The following is a 22,591-nucleotide window of genomic DNA, read 5'->3' as shown; positions in this document are numbered from 1 at the left end:
AGAGATAATTGCATAAACTGGTAATTACATATCTGTATTTTTTGGCTTAGAACAAATGGCAACATAACACACACACACACACACACACATATATATATATATATACACGTGTGTGTGTGTGTATATATATATATACGTGTATATATATGTGTGTGTGTATATATATATCTGTGTATATATATATGTATATATATGTGTGTGTATATATATGTGTGTGCGTGTATATATATGTGTGTATATATATGTGTATATATATATGTGTATATATATATGTGTGTGTATATATATGTGTATATATATATATAGCAACAATCGCATAATTTTGAGAAGAGGGCATGGAACGTTTTTGGGCAAAGTTTTTATTTATTACCATAATTTAATTGAAATTCATCTAAAATAGATATTTAAAGTTTAGGTGCATAGTGAAATCTCTAGAGCAATCACTAAGAAAAAACTCAAAAATTTTAATAAAGAAATTAAAATGCTAGAAAATAACTATTCAACACTAAGAAGGCAGTAAGTGAGGAATAGAGAAACAAAAATGGAACAGACCATATCAAAAACAAATAAAATGGAAAATGTAAATCCAACCCTATGAAAAATCACATTACTCTGCAATCAAAAGGTAGAGGTTGTCATGTTGGGTTATAAAATAATACCCATCTGTATGCTGTCTACAAAAGATATGCTTTACATTCAAAGATACAAATATGATAAAAATAAAATGATGGAAAACATATACCATGCAAGACATAACCATTAGAGACTTGAAGTAGCTACAAAATATCAGACAAAAAAACTACTAGAGATAAAGAAGGACATTTTATAAGGATAAAAAGTTCGATTCATTATGAAGTTCTAACAACTATAAACATATGCACCTAACAACAGAGCCCAAAAATACAGGAAGCAAAAACTGACGGAGTTAAAGGAAGAAATAGGCAACTCAACAGTAATAAGTGAAGACTTCAGTACCCTACTTTCAATAAACAATAGGGCCGGACCCATGGCTTAGCAGTTAAGCGCATGCGCTCTGCTGCTGGCGGCCCAGGTTCGGATCCCTGGTGCGCACCAACGCACCGCTTCTCCAGCCATGCTGAGGCCGTGTCCCACATACAGCAACTAGAAGGATGTGCAGCTATGACATACAACTATCTACTGGGGCTTTGGGGAGAAAATAAATAAATAAAAATTATAAAAAATAAATAAATAAATAATAGAAAAACGAGATAGAAAATCAGCAAGGATAAAGAAGTCTTGAACAACATTATCAACCAACTTGACCTAACTGATGTCTATACAACACCACCCAATAACAGCAGAATACACATTCTTTCAAGCATACGTGGATCATTCTTTAGGATAGACTACATACTAGTTTATAAATGTCTCAATAAAATCAAAAGATTGAAATTATACAAAGTATGTTCTCTGACCACAATGAAATTAAATTAGTAATAAATAACAGAAATTTGGGGAATTGACAACTATTTAGAAATTAAACAACACATTTGTAAATAATCCCTGGGTATAATAAGAAATCAGAAGAGAAATTAAAATGTATTTTGAACTGGATGAAAAAAACTCAATATATTAAAATTTATGGCATTTCATTAAAGCAGTACTTAGAGAGAAACATGTCTTTAAACACCTATATTAGAGAAGAAAGACCTCAGATGAATAACCTAAGCTTTCATCTCAAAAACTAGAAAAAGATGAGCAAACTAAACCCGAAGCCAGTATAAGAAAGGAAATAATAAAGATTAGAGCAGAATCAATGAAATGGAAAACAGAAACACAATAAGGAAAGTCAATGAAATGAAAAGATGGTTCTTTTGAAAATCCACCAAAACTGAAAAATTTAGATATAAATAGATATAAATACAAAATAAAATTTAGAATGAATAAGCAAAAAAGGAAAAAGATACAAATTAGTAAAAGCAGGAAGGAAACAGAGGACATCACTACTGATCTCACAGAAATTAAAAACATCATAAGGGAATAATATATAGTATAGTAAAGTGCTAACTCTTCCCTAGAGCTCCAGACTGCCAGCCAGATACAAATATAGATATAGACATAGATATAGATACAGATATTCTATTGGCTCTGTTTCTCTGGAGAACCCTAACTAATACAATATGGAATGTGCAAGTGGAGCTATCAAGAAGTCAGTCAGAGCTAAGAACCTAGTCACAGGTGATGGCCCTCCTGAATAATGATATAGGATATATTTAGGCCATGAAGATTATACAACATAGATTGGTGGTTCTTAACTTTTTCGGTGGTAACATACACGAAAAAATTATTCAAAATTTAAGTTGATTACAGATCTTTGAAATTCATCAGTGCAGACCCAAGCTAGCCTAAGATTAAGAAGTAGATCTAGGACTGAATCTTGGATGGAAATCTCATATTTAGAGAGGAAAGGGGAAAACTGAAAGGGACAGGAGAGTTGGAGAAGCCAAAGGAATAGAAAAACTCACCAACAAAAAATTAGTCAAAGGTCAAGTACTGTTGAGTTCAAGTTAGAAAAAAATGTGAACGTGTCAGTGGGATTTCTGTGAGGAGGTCACTTGAGTAGCCTTAATAAGAGCAGTTTTAGTAAAATGGTGGGTGGATGTCAAATTATAGTGGGTTGAGAACCGGAAGGAACGAAGGGGCTTTAATTCAAATTTCTCCTTCTGGAAGTAAACTTTAAAGGAAAAGGGAAAAAAAGGATATTATGTTGAGAGTGGCAGTGTGGATCTTAGATCAAGCAGTCTTGGTGTGTGTGTCCATTTAAAGATGACATATTTTAAGGTTAAGTCATCAATGGGGAGTTGGGATTTGGAGGTGCAGATGAAGAGTTTAATCTTTAAAAGAGAGAGAGACATCTTCCCTGGAAAGAACAGGCAAATAGTGAAAACTGGGAACTGATGCAGATGAATTATGAATGTATATAGAGAGGAGGGAGGTGATGTGAATCAGAGAAGGTTCTAGTTTCTCTGTGAAATAGAAGGTAAGATCACCTGGTGAGAATGAAGGCATTATTGTGGAGTTGGGTACTAAATAGACTGGGGAAATTTTGCAAAAACTGCTCTGGGTGGATGGGAGTTATCAGGCCTAAGATTGCCCACAGGCTTTGAGGTTATGGAGCACAAAATTGCAAAAGGTGTGAAATTAGCCTTGCTTCCCTTTGATCCTCTAGGTCAGGTGCAGAGCGTGTGCTCTAGGGGTGAAAACTGGAAAAACATGGACAGAGTGACATGATGCTTTACATATTCTCTATTCTTTTCGTAATGACCTTGTATTCATGCCTCAAGAACTGAATTGTGAACTCCTCTTAAGATGTCTGTAATACTTCAACAAAGACAAAGTGAAAGAGTTAGCAATTACCGCATAACAAACTACCTTCAAAGCTCAAAGGCACACAACAATTAGCATTTATTTCATACAGGCTGGTTGGAGAAGTGAGCTGATCTAGGCCAGGGTCAGCTGGGTGGTTCTGCTTCAACTGTAGGAAGCAGAAGCAGCCAAAGGGCTTTTTTCTGTATATCGTTCATCCTCCTCCTCAGACCAGTGAGTTGTTGGAGCTTGTTCTTCTTATGACAATGGCAGAGGTATAAGAAGGCAAGTGGAAATAGGCAAGGCCTCTTATGGTCCAGGCTAGGGATAAGTACACTGTCACTTCTACCCTATTCCATTGGCCAAAGCAAGTTGAGTGGCCAAAACCAAAATCAAGGGACCATGTCTTTTGGTTATCTATTGCTGCATAGTAAACCACCTCAAAGGTAGTGGCTGAAATACCACACCCACATGTAGTGGCTTAAAACAATAATGCTTATTTATTTGCTTATGATTTTACAGTTTGGGTAGGGATTGACAGAGATGGTTTTTCTCTGCTTCCTGTGGTGTCTGCTAGGGTTGGAATATCTGTGATGGCTTTTTCATTCACATGTTTGCTGTTTTAGTTGGAATAGTTAGAATAGCTGGGGGTTGGCCAGGATTGTCTCAGTGTAGTCTTTCCATGCAGTTAGCCTGAGCCTCCTCACAGCATCACAGTGTCTAGGTGTTTGGACTTCTTACATAGGCTCTGGCTTCTCCCTGAATGCGAACTGGAAGCTGACATACTTTCTTAATGCCTGGGCCCACAAGTCCTGGAATGTAACTTTTACTTCATTGCATTGCTCAAAGAAGTTACAAGTCCAGTCCAAACTCAAGGGGAAGAGAAATAGATTCCTATTACAGATGAGGAAGTTCCAATGTCACATCGCATAGGAGAATGAGAGATATTTCAGAAGTACAATCTACTGTAGACGAAGCCAGACTCTACCCTCAATAAGGGTGTGGATACAGGGAGGGACCAACAAGTCAATCAACTGCAGTTTAACATAAATGTGTATATTAAAATGATTCTAGGGTCAGGCCATTGCCATGGTATCACAGTCTGGAGGGTGGTCAGCTGGCGTCATAAATATAAACCAAAAGTGCAGAAGTGGCCACTAAAACTACTTAAGTTTTCTTTATCTTTGATAAACACCAAAGGCTCTGCTAATTAGCATAATGGAATATTAGAAACTGGTTTTCCTTAGTGAAATTTTCCCTAGTTAATTTGAATATTAGAAATGTGGTCTCACTGGGTAAATTAGTTGTGCTTAAGAATTGTGAGTTAAACATTTAAGAGAGCTCTCGAGTTGTGTATCACTAAATTGGTTTAAACCAGTTCACAACCGTTCTTTATGGAAAAGGTCACTTACCATTTTAAAACACCATCTACATTTTAAAACAAAATTATTGAGCAGATACTCAATAATATTCTCATATTGAATGAGGGCAGAGATAAAAGAATTGAATTAAGATGCTAACTATGTTAAGAAAAATTATCCAAATCTTGAAAATAAGGTAAAAGATTATAGAATGTGCTTTCAAAATCATACTAAAGCATTGCTTAACAAGCTCACTTAAGGGGCAACTGATTCTCTGGTTAATGCAACTTTTTATTTTTGTCACTATTTACTATTGATTAGGGCATAGACTCTGTAAAGTTAAAGGTTATTCTGTAGAAGATTGATAAGTTGCAAATAATTTTTGCCCAGTAGAAATACAACTAGTTTCTGTCTTTTAGAAAACAATAACCCCAAAGATTATAGTTTTTATTGCCCTGTAAGACATTAGCTAGTTTTTTATTCAAATTTGCAATCTTATTTGAGCATTCTTTTTTCCCACTGACTATACATTTACCAGTCTCTTCTATTGTCATTTGAACGGGTTTACCATACTGTTGGTTTCCTCATTAATAACTTAAATAAATCTTTGACAGTTAATCACTATATATATATAGATATATATATACATATATTTGAAGATTATACTTTGACAGCTCTTAGCAAGATCTATGAAGTGAGAAAGTGTCCACTTTTATTATTACCTGGAGCTTTCCTGGATGGGACCTCCCTACCCTTCCCAGGGAGACCACTCTGTGAATGGACAATGTCCAGATAAATGTGGGACAGATTTAGGAGTCCAGATCTCAAGAGAATTCTCTGGGCCCAGCTGCATTCCACGCACCTTCTGTGACCTGTCTCAGGTGGGACATATGTGCTCTCAGGTTTGGGATAATCTTTACAGCTAGGAAAAGTACTCCAAATTACTGATAGTTCAGTTCACCCTCTTAGGACAGAGTGGGGAGGCATGCGATAAGATCTATGACCAGGCAGACTCCTTGTGTCATTGTGGAGGGGGGCAAGCATATTTTTAAGTCAAAATCATACCTGCTTCTTGTCTACCTCACACACAACAATATGCTTTTCCTGTAATGTTGTTCTACGGATTTCTGGTTTCTGGGCCTCATTATCACTCATCGTTTCCAGGCCCGGACAGTTGGATCACTGGGGACGTCAGGTTCTGCTTCTCAGTTGGTAAAAGCTGCTAGATCTTCCATGGTTGTTGGTTTTTCAGGGTAAGATTAAGCGGAGGAAAACACAAGAGGTGATGCTATTTTCAGAAATCAGTATTTTATTTTTCCCCCAAGCAGGAGCTTTAATCAGGCAGGAGCCCCATACAAGTTCCACTTTTGAGTTGCCTCTAATGGAGGTCAATGCTTATCATCTCAGGAAACTTAGCACTTGCTGCGTTTGTGTCTGGGGCTCCCCAAGGAACGATGATCATAAGAGCACAGTGCGAAGGGGAGCGTCAGGAGATGTTCTTTATTTGAGATCGGCTTGCAGGACAAGGTGGAGATAAAGAGTTGGAGAAGATAATCCACTGCAGCACAACAGATTCAGCCTGTAGTTGCTTGACGTTGCTTGGTTCCAAAAACGGTAAGGAGACTGGGAAGAATAAATGCTGTAGAAGAAATTCAAGCACATCAAAGATGGTGGAGTAAAGGCACCAGGCAGAGAGGGTCTCTTTCAAGAGATGCTATCTCCGATTGGAAAACAATGCTCCAGGTGAGGATCGAACTCACAACCTCGGCATTACTCGCACACATACTGCCATATAAGTACCGCGCGCTAACCGATTGCGCCACTGGAGCACACATTTCCCGTTTCCGGTCACTTATGACACGGTCTACACGGGAACATCCAACGTCTTTGTTCTGGTCGCGACGGCCCAGGTGCCTTCCGCTCTCTCGAAGTCCCGGGGCTGCATCTTGTGCACAAAGGCGAACCGGGTTCAGCTGTGGACCTCACCGGGCCACCAGTACTGAAGGCGCGAACTGTGTTCTGCTAGCAGAAACGGAGGCGGATGTTTCCAAGGCGACCGGGGAAAGTGCAGAGGCCTGGAAGATTCCGACTGCCTCCGGCGTTCCCAGGAGGACCTTCGGTGGGCCGAGTGGGCGGGCCAGCCTCCTGCTGCTGCGTGGGTCCCGGAGCCTTTCCATTTGCCTCTCTCCGGGATGCTTCTCGCAGCATCTGCGGGAGGCTTGCTGAGTGCGCTCTGGGAAGGGGTGAGGGTGGCAGGACCACGAAGCCCTTTCGAGTGGGATTTACCAAAGCTATTCCCTTTCCTTATCTCCTCTTCTCCCCTAACAAACACGTTAGACACCAAAGGATGCAAACAGTTATTGAGAGGAAGTAGTGCTGGGCTGTATTTTCTGCAGCTAAGTGGTCTCAGAAGCAGTCGATGGAATGGGGGACAGCAGCGTTTTTTCTTTCCTAGAGCATCTCTGCCTGGGACCTAAGAGTCGAAACTATACAAGGGAAAACAACTGAAACAGGCCCAAGATTGAGTCTCTGAAATTCTGGGTGTATCTATGCTGGGTTAAACTAGGCTTTTACAAATATCTAGCTATGTTAAAAACCTCATGCTTGGGAGAGTTTTGGGATGCGAGAGGGTGGAGAGGAGCTATCTCTAGAAGTGGATGCGTGTGTGTGTTTACACGGAGTGTCGGGGTCTCTCTTTTGGGTGGGCGGGGTGGACGAGAGATTATGTACAGTTAGCTGGTTTTTCTATCTCAAACAGTTTCTTTTCTTAATTCCCTCCTTTTTTATTACAATTTGCCATATATATGTGTATATATGTCAAAAAAAAAACAACCTGTAATGTAAGACAGAAAGATGTTGTCATATATGAAAAGTACCGTGTGTATGAAGTTCAAAGGAGGAAACAGAGCCCCTGAAGTCTTCTTGAAACCTCTGGTATTTGCCCCTGGAGGAAGACTATCTTCCAACTCAGATAAAAGATCACCACCCAACTAAAGAGCACCAAGTAAATGACCCACTATCTTTAACAAGACTGATAAAGGGGATTGTCGCACACGAGGAAAACTGTACTGAAACTGCTAACTCGAATAATTATTTTCTATAGATACACAGACCCTGAGAAAATCCTAATCACAAATCTTCTGATGTGTGAAATGTGTAGGGCACTCAGCCTTCGTACATCTTTCCTCAACCGTCACCCAGGTTCCTGACACAATTAAGCCCTAGTGCGTCCACTGTATGTAATGAATTAACTTCTCTCCTAGAATGGAACTAGTCACGTACCATCTATTGAGGAAATAGTGACTCAAGTCATAACCTGTTTTTTGTGGGTCAGCTGTAGATCCCTGGTTGAGAAAGGTTTGGAATCTGTCTTGCGGACTCCACTCCAAGAGTCCCGAACTACGCCCAAGCTTCTGGCGCGATCAAGCTGAGAGGCTAAAACAGTTGTTCTCAACGTGTAGTCACCACACATCAGCAGTATCTGGGCGGGGACGGGCAATGTGATTTAACAAGCCCTCCAAGTGATTCTGATGCATGCTAAAGTTAGAAAACCACTGAGCTAGACTGCACTCACTAGAAGTGACGGGCACTCCGTCCAGACCAGCCGGCCGGGGAAGGCCAAGCCGCGGGGGAAATTGCCTGGCGGCGGAAGGGGAACCACTGATATTACAAACCCTCCCGATTTCCTAGAGCGTCCGCCCTGGAGCTGGTGGGGGAGTCTCGGGGTTCTAATGGCTCAGAGGACCAGATGTTGGCGAAGCACTTGCGCTTTTCCCGGCCAGGTTCATTTTTTCTCCTCTGGAAGTTGGAAAGTATTGTGCCCTGATTGTGATTTGTGATCCTGAATCCGCGATAAAGTCCGCCGTAGAGGCGAAGGGACTCGTAGTAAAATATGCAGATCTCCCCAGCGGCGGAAAGCACCGTACTGCCCTCGGACCCGGGAAAGGGGCCAAAGTCGGGTGTCTGTTCCTGAGGCTTGGATGAGGGGTCAGCCACTGCTTCTACTCGTTACTGGGGGCAGCAAATCCTATTCTGGGCAGGGGCCTCCTTCTGCCGGTTGGCCACTGGCCAGACTCACAGGAGTCCAATGCCGAACCTGCCCCTCTTCCTTTTCCTTTTTTTTTTTTTTTTTTTATTTAAATCTCAGTCTTGTAGTCTTCCAGTCACCCCTAAAAATCGTATTTGCGTAAGAATCCAACAAGTAAGCCCCTTAGAGATCGTTTAGCTCAGTTTGTCTTATCCCTGTCTGCACATTAGAATAACCAGTTTGTGGTCATGCTGAATTTGACCCTTGCAAAAGGTCATATTGGCCAGATCTTTCCATGGCAAAGGTAACACCCTTTGTAATTAATAAGTAAATCTGAAGTGATACTTTGAGATCTTTTAATAGTATTTTTGTTTGATAAAAATAGAATAAAGTATAAAATGCATTGGCACTATATATACATACACACACAAATACACACACATACACATACATCTATTAGGTCACAATGTAAAACATTTCTTTCTGTAGGTTGCATTCAAAGTGTTCCATCTGGTGTTGGATTGTATATTTACAGCCCTTGAGGCTAGAGTGAGATGTATCAAGTCTGGTTCTGAAAGGAGAGTTTCTGGGCCTGTTTCCACTAGACTATCTTGGAGTTTTATCTTGTTGGGGCACTCTGCTCAGCTCTACGTTAACTAAGAGAATTGACTAAAACCCAGTTTTCTCTCTGTGATCCTAAGCCTACTTCTTATGTCAGTTTTCTCACTAAATTATCTGTCCCTGATGGTCTCTAGGTTGTCACCTATGTGGTTCAAGGGGAAATGCCCAGAGGTGAACACCAGTGAGCGTGGCAAAGGAAGCAGTAAGCATCCCGCTTTGGTCAGTAGAAACTCAAACATCACTGGACTCTTTGGAATCTTGTCCTCTATAAGATATTGATGAGGGAAGTGTCTTTTGGAAAAGGACCTGTGAAGATGGTAAATTATACCATCCAGTGTGGATATGTCCCTTCAGTAGTTGTATCACATTTTTCTGAAACTTATTTCTACATATATATATTTTTTGCTTTGGTCCCATCTCTTTACTCCCTTCTGTGATGAAATTTCTTCTTCAACTTAACAAAAAATCTTTATTTTTTCTTATTACAAAAGTAATATGTGTTAATTCACATTTTAGATAAGCAAAAAGAATAAAATAAAAATCAAATGACTGAATGGCTCTCTGATAACCCAGGTCCCTTTAATACTTGCCTAAAAATCACCTTTAATCACCTAAAAGGCATTAAACAGCATCTGAGAAGTGTAATTTGGATGCTTAAATATACTAATTCTCTGCTATTTCAATATTTTACAGAAGCAGTGGGTAAGAATATTTGAGATCAGGATTGTCCGAGAAAAGATTATAGTATGATCTTAGAAAATATTATTAATCTCCCCATTGCAGGCTCTCTCAGAGTATGTGAGCATCTAGAATTCCTGTGAGCTTCCAGGGCAGGTTATTTCCGACTGATTTCTGCTTGGATGAAACAGAGTGATTTTCTTATATTCCTCCTGACTACTCCCCTTCACCAGCTTTCCTGACTATGAAGATGCAATCATGTGTACCTTTTCAAAAACCCAGACCAAAATTAATCCTAAGATCTCAATACAGATATCTGCTATGTGGAAGTTTCCCTGCAAAAGCAGAGGGCAGCTAGATTACATTCTGGGCCAGATATTTATTTTCTAGACTCTTTCCACCTTGGCATGTATCTCTGAGTATCCTGTGGGATGTCTGTCTGAACTTTCCAAATACCCTCATTTTGGATATTATTTTTAACATTCATCTTGCTTCTCTCAAGTACAGGGAAGGTAGCTCTTTTGAGATAAATTTCCATCATCACCTTTGAATTTATTCAATAATGTTTTATTGAGCATTATGAATGATTGAGTGAGTTTGGGAATATCCAGTTCACATTTGTCTATGAATCATATCAGTAGTCAAGATAGTATTTAAGAAGCAGGTACTTAATCAATTTGTATTGTGTGTTGTTTAGGTAAAGGGTATTTATACAGTCATGGTTTTGTTTGTTTCGTTTGTTTTTAGAATGAGGCTTTGAGTAAGTGGAGTCATGTTTGTTGGCAGTGCTCATTAAGCATAGTTGTAGTGTAACAAGCATTTCTTGATAGAGGATGGGTTACTTGGATCTATGAGCTACTGTGTTCAAAGCGTAATTAATTGAGTTATTCTAAAGTGATTATACAAAAGAACAACCAATCCAGAATTCTGTACCAACCTGTTGAAATTATCCTTCAAAAGTGAAGGAAAAGTAAAGAGTTTCTCAGACAAATGAAAATTGATGAAATTTACAGACAGTAGACCTGCTTTGCAATGAATATTAAAAGAAGTTATTCAGAGATAAGGAAAATATGAGTCAGAACCTTGGATCAACATAAAAGAAAGGAAGGGTGTTAGAGAAGGAATAAATTAAGGTAAAATAAAACCTTTTATTTCTCTTATTCTTAATTAATCTAACAGGTAACAGTTTGTTCAAAATAATAATAGCAACAATGTATTCAGTGATTATAGGTTAAGGATAAGTGAAGTGAATGACAACAATGTTGTAAAGGACAGGAGGGAGGAATTAAGTATACTTTGTTATAAAGTACTTGTACTACTTGTCTAGTGGTGTAGTATCATTTAAAAATGGACTTGGATTACTTGTAAATGTTTATTATAAAAACAAAGGCAACCACTAAAAAAAAGAAGTATAATCGATATATCCTAAGAGAGGGTAAAAATTGAATCATACAAAATAATTAAAACCAGGGAAGGCAGAAAAAGAGTGGAAGACAAAACAAACAAACAAACAAACAAAAACCAAAGAACAAGGGCAATAAATAGAAATCAGTAAGAAATATGGTAGATATTAATCCAACATGTAGACCAAAAATAAATGGATGGAAGAAAATATACCATACTAACACTAATCAAAAGAAGCAGGAGTAGCTATATTAATTTTAGATAGAGCAAACCTTAAAGCAAGGAAAACTATCAGGGATAAAGAAGAGCATTACATACTGATAAAGTGGTCAATTCTCCAAGAAGACATAATGATCCTTAATGTGTATGCACCTAACAATAGAGCATCAAAATACATGAAACAAAAACTGGTAGAATTGCAAAGAGAATTAGGTGAATCCATTGTCATAGTTGGAGACTTCAACACCCCTCTATCAGAAATGGAGAGATCCAGCAGGTGGAAAATCAATGAGGACATAGGTGAACTCAGCAACACCATCAATCAACTGGATATACATCTACAGATTACTTCATCCAACATCAACAGAATGTACATTCTTCTCAAGCTCACATGGAATATTCACCAAGATAGACCATATTGTGAGTCATAACACAAACCTTAGAAAATTTAAAAGAATAGAAATCATACAATGTCTGCTCTAAACCACAGTGGAATTAAACTAGAAATCAATAACAGAAAGCTAGAAAACTCCAAAACACTTGAAGATTAAACAGCACATTTCTAAATAACACATGGGTGAAAGAAGAAATCTCAAGAGAAATTTTAAAACATTTTGAACTAAATGAAAATAAAAACAAAACTTACCAAAATTTGTGGGATGCAGTGAAAGCAGTGCTCAGAGGGAAATTTATAGCAATGAATACATATATTAGAAAAGAAGAAAAATCTAGAGTCAATCATCTAAGCTTCCATTTAAGGAAACTAGAAAAACAAGAATAAATTAAACCTAACGTAAGCAAAAGAGAAAAAATAACAAAAACTAGAGCATAAACCAATGAAATTGAAAAGAGGAAATCAATAGAGAAAAATCAACAAAACCAAAAGCTGGTTCTTTGAAAAGATCAATAAAATTGGTAAAACTCTAGCTAGTTGAAGAAAAAAAGAGAGAAGACGCAAATTACTAATATCAGAAATGAAAATGGAGACATCGTTCTTGATCCCATGGATATTAAAAGAATAATGGAATAAAGGAATATTATGGATAATAAAAGAATATTATGAGCAACTCTACGCTCACAAATATGATAACTTAGATGAAATGGGCTAATTCCTTGAAAGATGAAATACACCAAAACTTACACAAGGAGAAATATATATTCTGAATAGGCCTATATCTATTAAAGAAATTGAATCAACAATTAATAACTTGCCAAAACAGGAACCCTGTGCCCAGATGGGTTCGCTGGTGGAACATATAAGGAAGAAATTATACCAATTCTCTACAATCTCTTCCAGCAAATAGAAGCAGAAGGAATATTTTCTAACTCATTCTATGTGGCCAGCATTACCCTAATACCAAAACCAGACACAGGTATTACAAGAAATGAAAACTACAGACCAACTATATCTCATGTACACAGATGCAAAAGTCCTGAATAAAAATATTAGCAAATTGAGTCCAACAATGTATAAAAAGAATTGTGCACCATGACCCAAGTGGGATTTATTCTAGGTATGCAAGGCTGGTCCAGCATTCAAAAATCACTTAATATAATCCCTCATACCAATAGGCTAAAGAAGAAAAATCACATAATCATATCAATAGATACAGAAAAAGCACAGGAAAAATCTAAGAAGATTACAGCATCTTGTTTTTGCTTAATCTTGAAAAAAAAAAAATTGTAATTCTTCCAGCTGTGTAGAAGAGACAGAACAGTGATGTTAAACACGATTTATGTCAGTGAATGAGTCATCGTTTCCTTTTTTCAAAATTTAATCCTTCCCTCCTCCTGCATACACATCTCAGGTACCCCTTCCCTCAGTGCTGTTTAAGCCCTCAGTGCTTGCCAAGATAGAGTGTCTTGGTTAAGGATATTCAAGCATTGTTCTTGCAGGCTATTTGTGCTGAAAACGTTTTTATTGCTTGTGTTCCCTTGTAATGACTTTATACTCATTATCGTATTACATTTGACTTTGATGGTAACTAGCCTATAGGAAAAGAAAAACTCTTGATCTGCTGACAGTCTTATTTCTCATTATAAATTAACAAAATGTCATTCTTATAATTGACTTCTGGTGCAGCATTCCTGTGGGCATAGAATGCATAGGTCAGCCAAATTTAGTGTTGAAAACCTCTTGACAATTTTATTTTTCATTGCAAATTAATAGATTTGTAATTGATTTGTATCTATGAGCTTTATTAATGTACCCCTAGAGACAGACTTACTCAGTGATTTGATAAAATCATATGTCAGAGCTTATGAGAGAGAACCAGAAATGGCATCACTAAGGGAATTGTCTAGGGAGCATTGCTCTTCCCCAGGGGGCATCATCTCTGTCTCATTGAACAATACCAATAATTCCTATCTCCAAGGATTACTGCAGGGCTTAATTTAAATAAAAGGATATATATAAAACACCTGGCATGATTCTGATTAAATAACATTTCTTTATTATTATCCATGTCATTCTTTCCTTCCTTGTAAGCTAGCTAGCTACCTGAGAATCCCTATTATCAGAGGTTGTGTAGTCAGCACGAAATGAGAGTAAGAGGACTCTCATGACTCATGGTGCCAAGTTTTAATAAATTAATACATCTACTCCTACAAAAGAGATCTCCCTTGTAAGTAATACGTTATTTTATTTCCGTAACCTAAGAAATTCAACCTGTTGACAGTCATGTCTCTTACTTACTTAGCATCTTGTCTACGGAGGAGACAACCATATTTTCAGGTTAAACTTATTATCTTTGCTTTGATGCATTTTACCTTGATTATGTATTCTCAGAGAACAATATTTTTCCAAATATTTGAGAAACACCTTCCTTGTTTTTCCTCTGTATTGCCCGGGAGTACAATGCATCATTTGTTATAAAATGAGGTACACCTCTAACTGAATATTTTTCGAGTTCATTGCATGTAATATTTGGATTACTTCAGAAAACAGTATTTGAATCTAGAATACATTTGTATCATTGGCAAGTTGTGGCACAGTTGACTTTTAAATATCATGAATCCAGGCAATAAATGTAGTTTCAAATATGTACAATGATAAGTCATCCTAGCCTGTGTTCTTCTAGATTTGAAACTTGGGCAAGAATACAAACTACTTAGTGTATAAGTTTTTAGACTGCTCTAAGTGATTCTTTAATACATTTAGTCTCATTCCAGTTACTTCTTTAAGTTACTTAGTTTTCTTAATGAGATATTAGGGATCTCTGTGGAGTGATGCTTAATATCAAATTTTGGTATAATGTTTAAAAATGGAGCAAAGGATTCAAATTTCCAATAATAAGTATGATGATGATTTAAAGTAGTATTTATATGGGGCTTCTTTTTTTAAGTACTTTTGCATTTATTTTCTCTATGAAGTTCTATAGCAGTCCTATAGGAAATATTATTTTTATCGAAATAATGCATTGACATTCCTTGATCGCTTACTGTGATTAATAAAATGATGAGTGTAAATAAACAAAACAGTCAATCCCTTATAGAATTTATATCTGAGAGACCCTGAAAAGTCATATAGTTTAAAAAGTATCAGTGAGCACAATTGAATGTAACAGAGAACAGGGAGCATTTTCAATCATGTAAGCAGAGGTTTGCAAAAGAAAGAGAAACTAACTTCTAACCCTTTAGGTGACTGAAATGTCAAATGTATATTTTTTAAACTTCTTATTATGGAAATTTTCAAATATATGGAAACTTATATAATGAGATAATGAACTCCCATGTAATCTGTCTTACACTCAGTAACATTTTGCCAATCTTGTTTCCTTTATCTTTCCACTACTTTTTTGTGTGGGGTTGGGGGGTAGAGGAAAGTGTGGGAGTATTTTAAAGTAAAACCTAAACATATCATTTCACCCTAAATTCTTCAGTTTTCACATCTTAGAGATAAGAACTCTTTTTATTTTATTTCACTTTATTTTATTTATAGAAGTACAATATCATTATCACATTCAGTAAATTTAGCAGTAATCCCTTACTATAAGAAGAGACTTGGCCAAAAGTAAGTGGTGAAAATAGGATTTGAATCCAGGTTCTCTGGCTCCAGCTTCTCCTGCTTGATTCCTTTTCCAAGCCATTAAAAAAATTGATTGTGTTTTTAATTCGAGGATTGAGGGGTTGTATATAAGGGAGGGAGGAAGTGACCACTGTTGACAGTGAACAGCTTGCTTGCTAAATATATTTACAGTTTCCCTTTATTCCTTTTTTGACACCAGCAAAAATCTATTTGCCCATCTGCTTTGTTTTCCTGGGTCAGTTCAAAGCTCAGGAGAAAATATGGTGCTTTTCTTTCTTTTTTTTTTTTTTTTTTTTTTTGTTTACTGCAGTAACATTGGTTTATAACATTGTAAAAATTTCAGGTATACATCATTATACTTCTATTTCTGCATAGATTACATCATGTTCACCACCAAAATACTAATTACAACCCATCACCACACACATGTACCGAATTAACCTTTTCACCCTCCTCCCTCCCCCCTTCCCCTCTGGTAACCACCAATCCAATACACAATGGAATACTACTCAGCCATAAGAAACGATGAAATCCAGCCATTTGTGACAACATGGATGGACATTGAGGGTATAATGCAAAGTGAAATAAGTCAGAGGGAGAAGGTCAAATATCATACGATTTCCTTCATTAAGTAGTAGATAATAACAACAATAAACAAACACATAGGGACAGAGATTGGATTGGTGGTGCTTTTCTTAATGGGGCTCTCACCAACCTTGAGACTTAAAGATATTGCCTTGCAATATCTATTCTTCTCAAGTCTCAGGGCTGGGTTTCCATGTGCACGTGATTGTCAAAAGCAATCTTTACTTTGTTGAATTACCTCTGATTTCCTGCCATGAATGTCCCTTCTTTCCCCAGCCAATGGCATTATCATGCTATCCTCTTTTAATAGTACAACTGGTGGGCACATACATCTACAGTGCTAAGCTGGAAATGTATTATTGCTGCATACTCTAACATCTTAGTTAGTCCTAGAAATATGTTGGTATAGTACATACCTAATGGAAATAGTCAATTGAGAGAAACTGACAGATATGCCAACACTCTGTCATAGGGATGAGCCTTTTGTTCCTGGATCAGTCATTCATTCATTCCACAAATATTTATTTAGCACCTGCCTTGCGTTGTCAGACAATATTTTAGGTGTTCAGAATACATAAGTGAATACAATAGATAAAGATAATCCCTGCCTTCCCAGAGCTTACATTCAATTAACTTCTAAATAGAGGTTCTTAGCAACCCTTTGCTTTCTCATCACATTATTTTCGTTTGTTTGTTAATTCCTCCATCAACAAACATGCAGAGTGTCCACCACTGGCCAAGCAGTGTGCTAGACTATAAAGTTGGGGTCAGAAGGCATTACATGTCTTAACATCATTCTGATGAAGGATCTGAAGGGTGCAGTATGATCCACTGTACCTTTAACACAAAACTGGTTTCCACTTACATCTTCCCAGTTATTTCCCTGATTACCCCGTATTCTCTCTCAAGTGTCCTTCAATCTTGTACAGGCATACAGTACTCCTGCCTATTGAGTATTAGAAGGTAGAGCTAAGGGCACAAGCCATAACTTTTGAGGCACACATGTACCAAGGAAAACAAAAGGATTGCTGGGTGAAAGGCTATAGGAGATGTCGTGTTTTTAAAAAATAGGGGCAGGGTATAGGAGATGTCATGTTTTTAAAAAAATAGGGGCAACAGTGTAGGATCTCAAATTTTTATTGGGAGATAGAGTTCACGTACTTATGATGTCACTAAATGTTCTGGCCAATGGGGACACAGGAGGAGACTACAGGGTTCTACTCTTGAAAAGAAGGCTAGAATGGACCTCAGTGTAAAAAGGCGCTATAGAAAACAGAGTGTAATCAGGAGATGAAAGCTGAAACAGAAGAGTTAAAAGAAATAAGAGAAAAGGTAAATTGGGATCATTAACAGTAAGAGAAGGAAAAAAAGGGGGCTGTGATTCAAGGGGAGTGAGGATGAGGGGGGAATCTTGAGGCTGCAGAGCATCAGAAAATAACTTACTTCTCTGACGTCACCAAGGAATGTATTTGGTATATACTATGTTGTTGTTTTTTTTTTCCCCCTTTCTGTTAACAGATATGCACTGAAATCCTCCTACATGTAAAGCACTATGTTAAATGTGGTGGGATGTTAAGTCAGGGCTATTGTTCTCTAGGACCTTCTAATCTGGGAGGTGAGACAAGGTACCCAGACACCTAGCAAAGCATAGTAACAATACAAGTTGTGGACGATTGTGTACAGGTGGTACAGATAAGATGTGGAGATCAAGGAGAAAGATCTCAGTCCTTGCTGGTGAGGGACACAGGGTCAGTCTGTGGCCTGGAGAGGATTTGGTTACAGGATGAGGAGGAGGGAGAGCCCTGCAAGCTGAGTATGAGAAAAGGCAAGGAGGTTGACTTTGTATGGGTATTTAAGAAGGGGGGGAGAAATCCCAAAGGAACTGAGGAAATCTAACTCATTTACCTTTTTGTTGTTGTTGTTCCTGCAGTCAGCACCCTTTTGTACGAAATGTGGGATAATTAGACTATATCGCATTCTTATCCTCACCTGCACTTTCACGGGTTCTGCCCTTCTATGGTGGGCCTTCAGCCTCTCCATCTGGGTAAAGATAGAAATCCCAGGCAGTTCCCAAGTCCTGTTCAGTGCTCTCTTCGCAATCTGCAGTGGTGAGGTCACATGTTGGATGCCTCTATCAAAATCAAGTAAGTCCTGGTCTTGAAAGTGAGGGTCCTTCTCCAACCCTGTCCCTTCCAGGAATTGTCAGCCCTTTTTTCTGCCCCAGCACGCCTGAAGGAGGCAATTACACTCCTTCCAGTAATAGTGGCTCATATCAGAATCTATAAGGATCAGGCCTCTATAGGGATACCAACCCAGCTAGAGTCAGTATTCCAGATCTTTTTGTAAGTTACTTCTTCATCCATCCCTAAGCTTCCCACCAGTTGCCATTGGTTCCTACCTTAAAATCTCCGCACTGTTTCTTTAGTATTCTAGGGATTCAGCCCCAGGATGGAAGGGGGCCCTAGAGGGAGCTTCTGGCCTTTCTCCTCTCTCCCTCCCTAATTCAGACTACTTCATGTTTGGTCGAATTTTCATGATCAGCGCCCTTCTTCTCTCCTTCTTCCTGAGCTTTATACTCCTGGCCTTCCCTCATGCCCTTCCTGATACCTGGAAACAGTACTTTGTCTTCACAATCACCTTCTTCATAATAGGTAAGGGATGGGAGGAAGAGGATTCCCTCAATTGTTCTGGTTCTGGGTTGGAGTGGTGGTCAATTGGACATAGCCTCTTAGAAACTATTCAGGGACTGCTAAGGAAAATGATAATCCAATGAAAATAAAAGGAAAAGAGTAGGGGGAGCTAAAGGGACAACTTAAGGTCTTGGGAATTAGCCCTAAGGTCATAGACTAAGCTAACCAGATGGCTTGTTGCCCTTTTGTTCCTGAGTAACAGGTATCTGCGTGTTCCTTGCATTACTACTGCACTCTCTGCATATTTTGAAAGTAATTCACTTACACAAGGAAGTGAAAATCACCTTTCTCTACCCAACATTTATCCTTTTATTCAGCGCCACACTATTTTTCATATCTGGTGAGTGTTCTTGGAGCTTTGTGAGTTCTTAGGGTAGATCCTGAATTCAGAACAATCACATCTATGGTTTTCAACTGTTTCCTTTGAATACTGTTAGTTTCTGCCATGGATTTTGTGTAGTGATGTCTCATTTGCTCATTGCATCTGCTCCTACTCTACAAGGTTAGAATTTTGCCTTCATAGAAGATATAGAATTCATTTCTCCTATACATTCTGTAAGAACCGTGTCTTGGAGAGGAGAGAGAATCTGTAAGACAGATTGTAGTAGGGCGAGGAGTAGGTGGAGTAAAGAAATGGTATTGACAGAGTAATCTGTCCTTTAGGTTCCTAGACCACACTCTCATTTGTTAAGCCTGTTTAAAAACTGTAAATTTCTTACCAAATATCAAGTGTTGTAGGTATTTTCATCTTCAACATCATCATTCTTTCCTCAGGAATTCTCTGCTTCTTCAGCTCCCATCATTGTTGGCTTCGGTGTGTTTTACTGCAACCAATCCGAGTGAAACCTCAGCAAATATCAGTGGCCAGTGGGAACAGTAACAATCACAGAGAGGAAACCAGGTAGAGGTGGCTGGCCTAACCTCACCAGCAGTGAGAAGACTGCCTTTAGCAGAGACATCATGTCTAGCCTGTAATTCAAGACTTCACAGCTAGACGCATGCTCTTGTTCAATTACTGTGTAAGACTGGAAAGAGTTGGCCTGTTACTAATCATTGTTCAGATACAGATTAGGATTCTAGGAACTTAGGTTTTCACAAGAGAGAAGACATAGTTGGGGTGCGGGGAGGGATGAGTGTGTTTTAGCTCCTGGGCAATTGGAATGAAAAACTTCTCACCTTGAGGATTCCCTAGGCCCACTCCACCCTCTCACTGGTATTCCTGGTCTCCTGGCAGTAGTTTTCAAACAGTAACAAAGCTCTCCACCTACCAAGCCTGAGTTTTGATAAAAATTCCCTGCCCCCTGGGAATTTCAAGTGTGGTATCTTTTCACTATTGTATTTTTCGGGACTCTTTATTGATGGTAACAAAACCTTATCCAAACCACCTTAAACATCAACAGAAGAGTGAGTTTATTGGAAAGATGCAGGGGTAGCTCATAGACTCAAAGGAAGTTCCGGTAGAATGAAGAAAAAAAACTCTGGGGTGTAGAACCTGGAGATCATTTCCTTCAGGTTACTATTTTTTTTTTACTATTCAATGAAGGTTAATGGAATTTCCTGGTCCATAAATGTAATCACTATCCCAAATTCCCCTTACTCATCACTTCCAATGAATAATCAAAACCAGTCCTTTTCACCTCAGCCAGATTTCTGTTCCCCCCTCTGAGCCCTCTTCATACCCAGTGGGCCAGACCAGGTGTTTGTCATCCCTGCCCAGACTGTGGGGTCTCAAAATGTGGCTTCTCCCCCATTGCGGTCTACCTCTACAGCGCTGCCCAACTCAACTTGATCTTTCTAAACACAGAACTGAGAATGTTCTCCTTAAAAACATATTTTGCCTTTTTTTGCCTTCAGGATAAATTCCTTATTTTGATAAATAAAGTTATTTGCAAGTAGGCACCAACCTATCTTTCAAAATGTTTTAATTTTTTTTATTGTGATGCATGTCATACATGAAAAAAGTATTAAAATGTATATATACAATTGGAAGGATAAGAGATGAATCACCAGGTCTAGAAAAAAATAATATTGCCAATATTAGAAGCCCCTAGTGTGCCCCGTCAACCTGCCTTTCAAGCCACTTTTCCTGCCCCTCCAGCTCCTCTTCTCCCTGCCAGCTGAAACCATAGTTCTACCACATGAAACTGCTTTCCTTAAAATATGCTAGGCATCATTTTTAACTTTAGTTTTGCACATCTTGAACCCCCTGGCCCTTTATTTTCTTCTTCACAAGGCCAAATTTGTTTTTCCTTCAAGATTAAGCTCAAATGTTATGTCATGGAGAACTTCCCCTGACTTCCCCTCCAGAGTTAATTGCTCTACTTCTGTGCTGCTAGTGCATTTTTTTCTTTGTTTACGGGGCAGCACTTCTGTTTCATTGGAATTATGAGTTTAGATTTGTCTCTCTGACTAGATGTTAGTTCCTTGAGGAATGAGGATTAAACTTTATCTTTGAATCGTTAGGGTTTCACATTTTGCTTGGTAAATGGATATTCAATAAATTCCTTTTGAGTTATTGAGGTTAAGCTTTAGAAGATTGGGAAGGAGTTGGACATTGTTATCAATGATGGCTACAGTTTGACTGCCTAAATATCTGCCAGGACTCTACCTGCACTATGCCATTTAATCTCACAATAAACCTGCAAAGTATCATCCCCATTTTGCAGATAAAGCAACAGAATGACTGAAAAGTTATGTGATTTGTCCAAATTCACATAGCTAGTAAAAGGCAGAGTCAAGTTTTTAACCTGGGTCCGTCTCTAAGGCTGCCCTTTCTTTCCATATCAAGTTTCTTCAACATGAACAATGATAAGAATAGAGAGTAAAAGTTAAGACAAAATGTTAAACTATGGTTATGCTGTGGATGAACAGATCATGATGATGAAAGAAATTAAAAATATCAACTGTTATTAAAGAAACTGCAAATATAAGCCTGGGTACCAATGAGAGTTATGTATTTCATCGACAAATTTAGGTAGCATAAGTTACTGATTTCCAGAGTTAGAAATATGACTCCTGCCCTGTCCTGGAGAGGTGGACAGAGGCAGCTATGTCAGGTTGAGCTTCAGATCTCTGCACTGTGATGCACATTTCAGCCTCTGACACCTCAGATTCAGAAACTGTAGTGTCACTTTACTAAGCAATCATAAATATCTCTGATGTATGGCATTATTAATGGCCAAATCCATACAATTCTGAATTCTAACTCAATATGTAATCATGTACAATTAACGCCACGTACAATTAATATACTTGTAGCTAATACAAGTACTGAATACAAGCTGTAGGCCAAATTACTTCTATGATGGTTAGATGTGGAAATCTAGCTATGGTCAAATGTGGGTTAATGTAAAGAACAGAGCTCTCAGCTCTCAAAAATGCTAGAAAATTTACTTATTTCATTTTATTTCAAATATACGGATGGAGTAGGCGATAGCAGCTAATACTGTTTGCCTATCCCACTACCAATAACCAACACCACTTTCCCCATTCATCCTTTTCAACAGAAAAATGATTTTATTCACATAACCTTCTCTATACTACCTTGGATTTAGAAGAGGTGGACCCCATTCTCAGCTCCAGAGGCAGAATTATGATTGATATAATTAACCATTGTGGTTCCACTCTTGGCAGTAATTGGATTAGGTAAGAG

The 22,591-nt window shown here is 38.2% G+C and overlaps 1 non-coding gene and 1 pseudogene across 1 annotated transcript; one reads left to right on the top strand and one right to left on the bottom strand.

Moving 5' to 3' along the window:
• Positions 1-6,423: 6,423 nt before the first annotated feature.
• Positions 6,424-6,517, bottom strand: TRNAI-UAU (transfer RNA isoleucine (anticodon UAU)). Its single transcript has 2 exons — positions 6,480-6,517; positions 6,424-6,459 (listed from the first exon to the last, which is right to left on the bottom strand). It is a non-coding gene; the product is annotated as a tRNA-Ile (tRNA).
• Positions 6,518-17,457: 10,940 nt separating this feature from the next.
• On the top strand, positions 17,458-19,914 carry LOC147915453 (transmembrane protein 225B-like; annotated as a pseudogene).
• Positions 19,915-22,591: the final 2,677 nt, after the last annotated feature.

Source organism: Ceratotherium simum, chromosome 13 (assembly GCF_057802395.1).
Source record: "Ceratotherium simum simum isolate JZ-2026a chromosome 13, ASM5780239v1, whole genome shotgun sequence".
Classification (NCBI taxonomy): Eukaryota; Metazoa; Chordata; class Mammalia; order Perissodactyla; family Rhinocerotidae; genus Ceratotherium; species Ceratotherium simum.
This window is presented reverse-complemented; position numbering and strand designations above follow the sequence as displayed.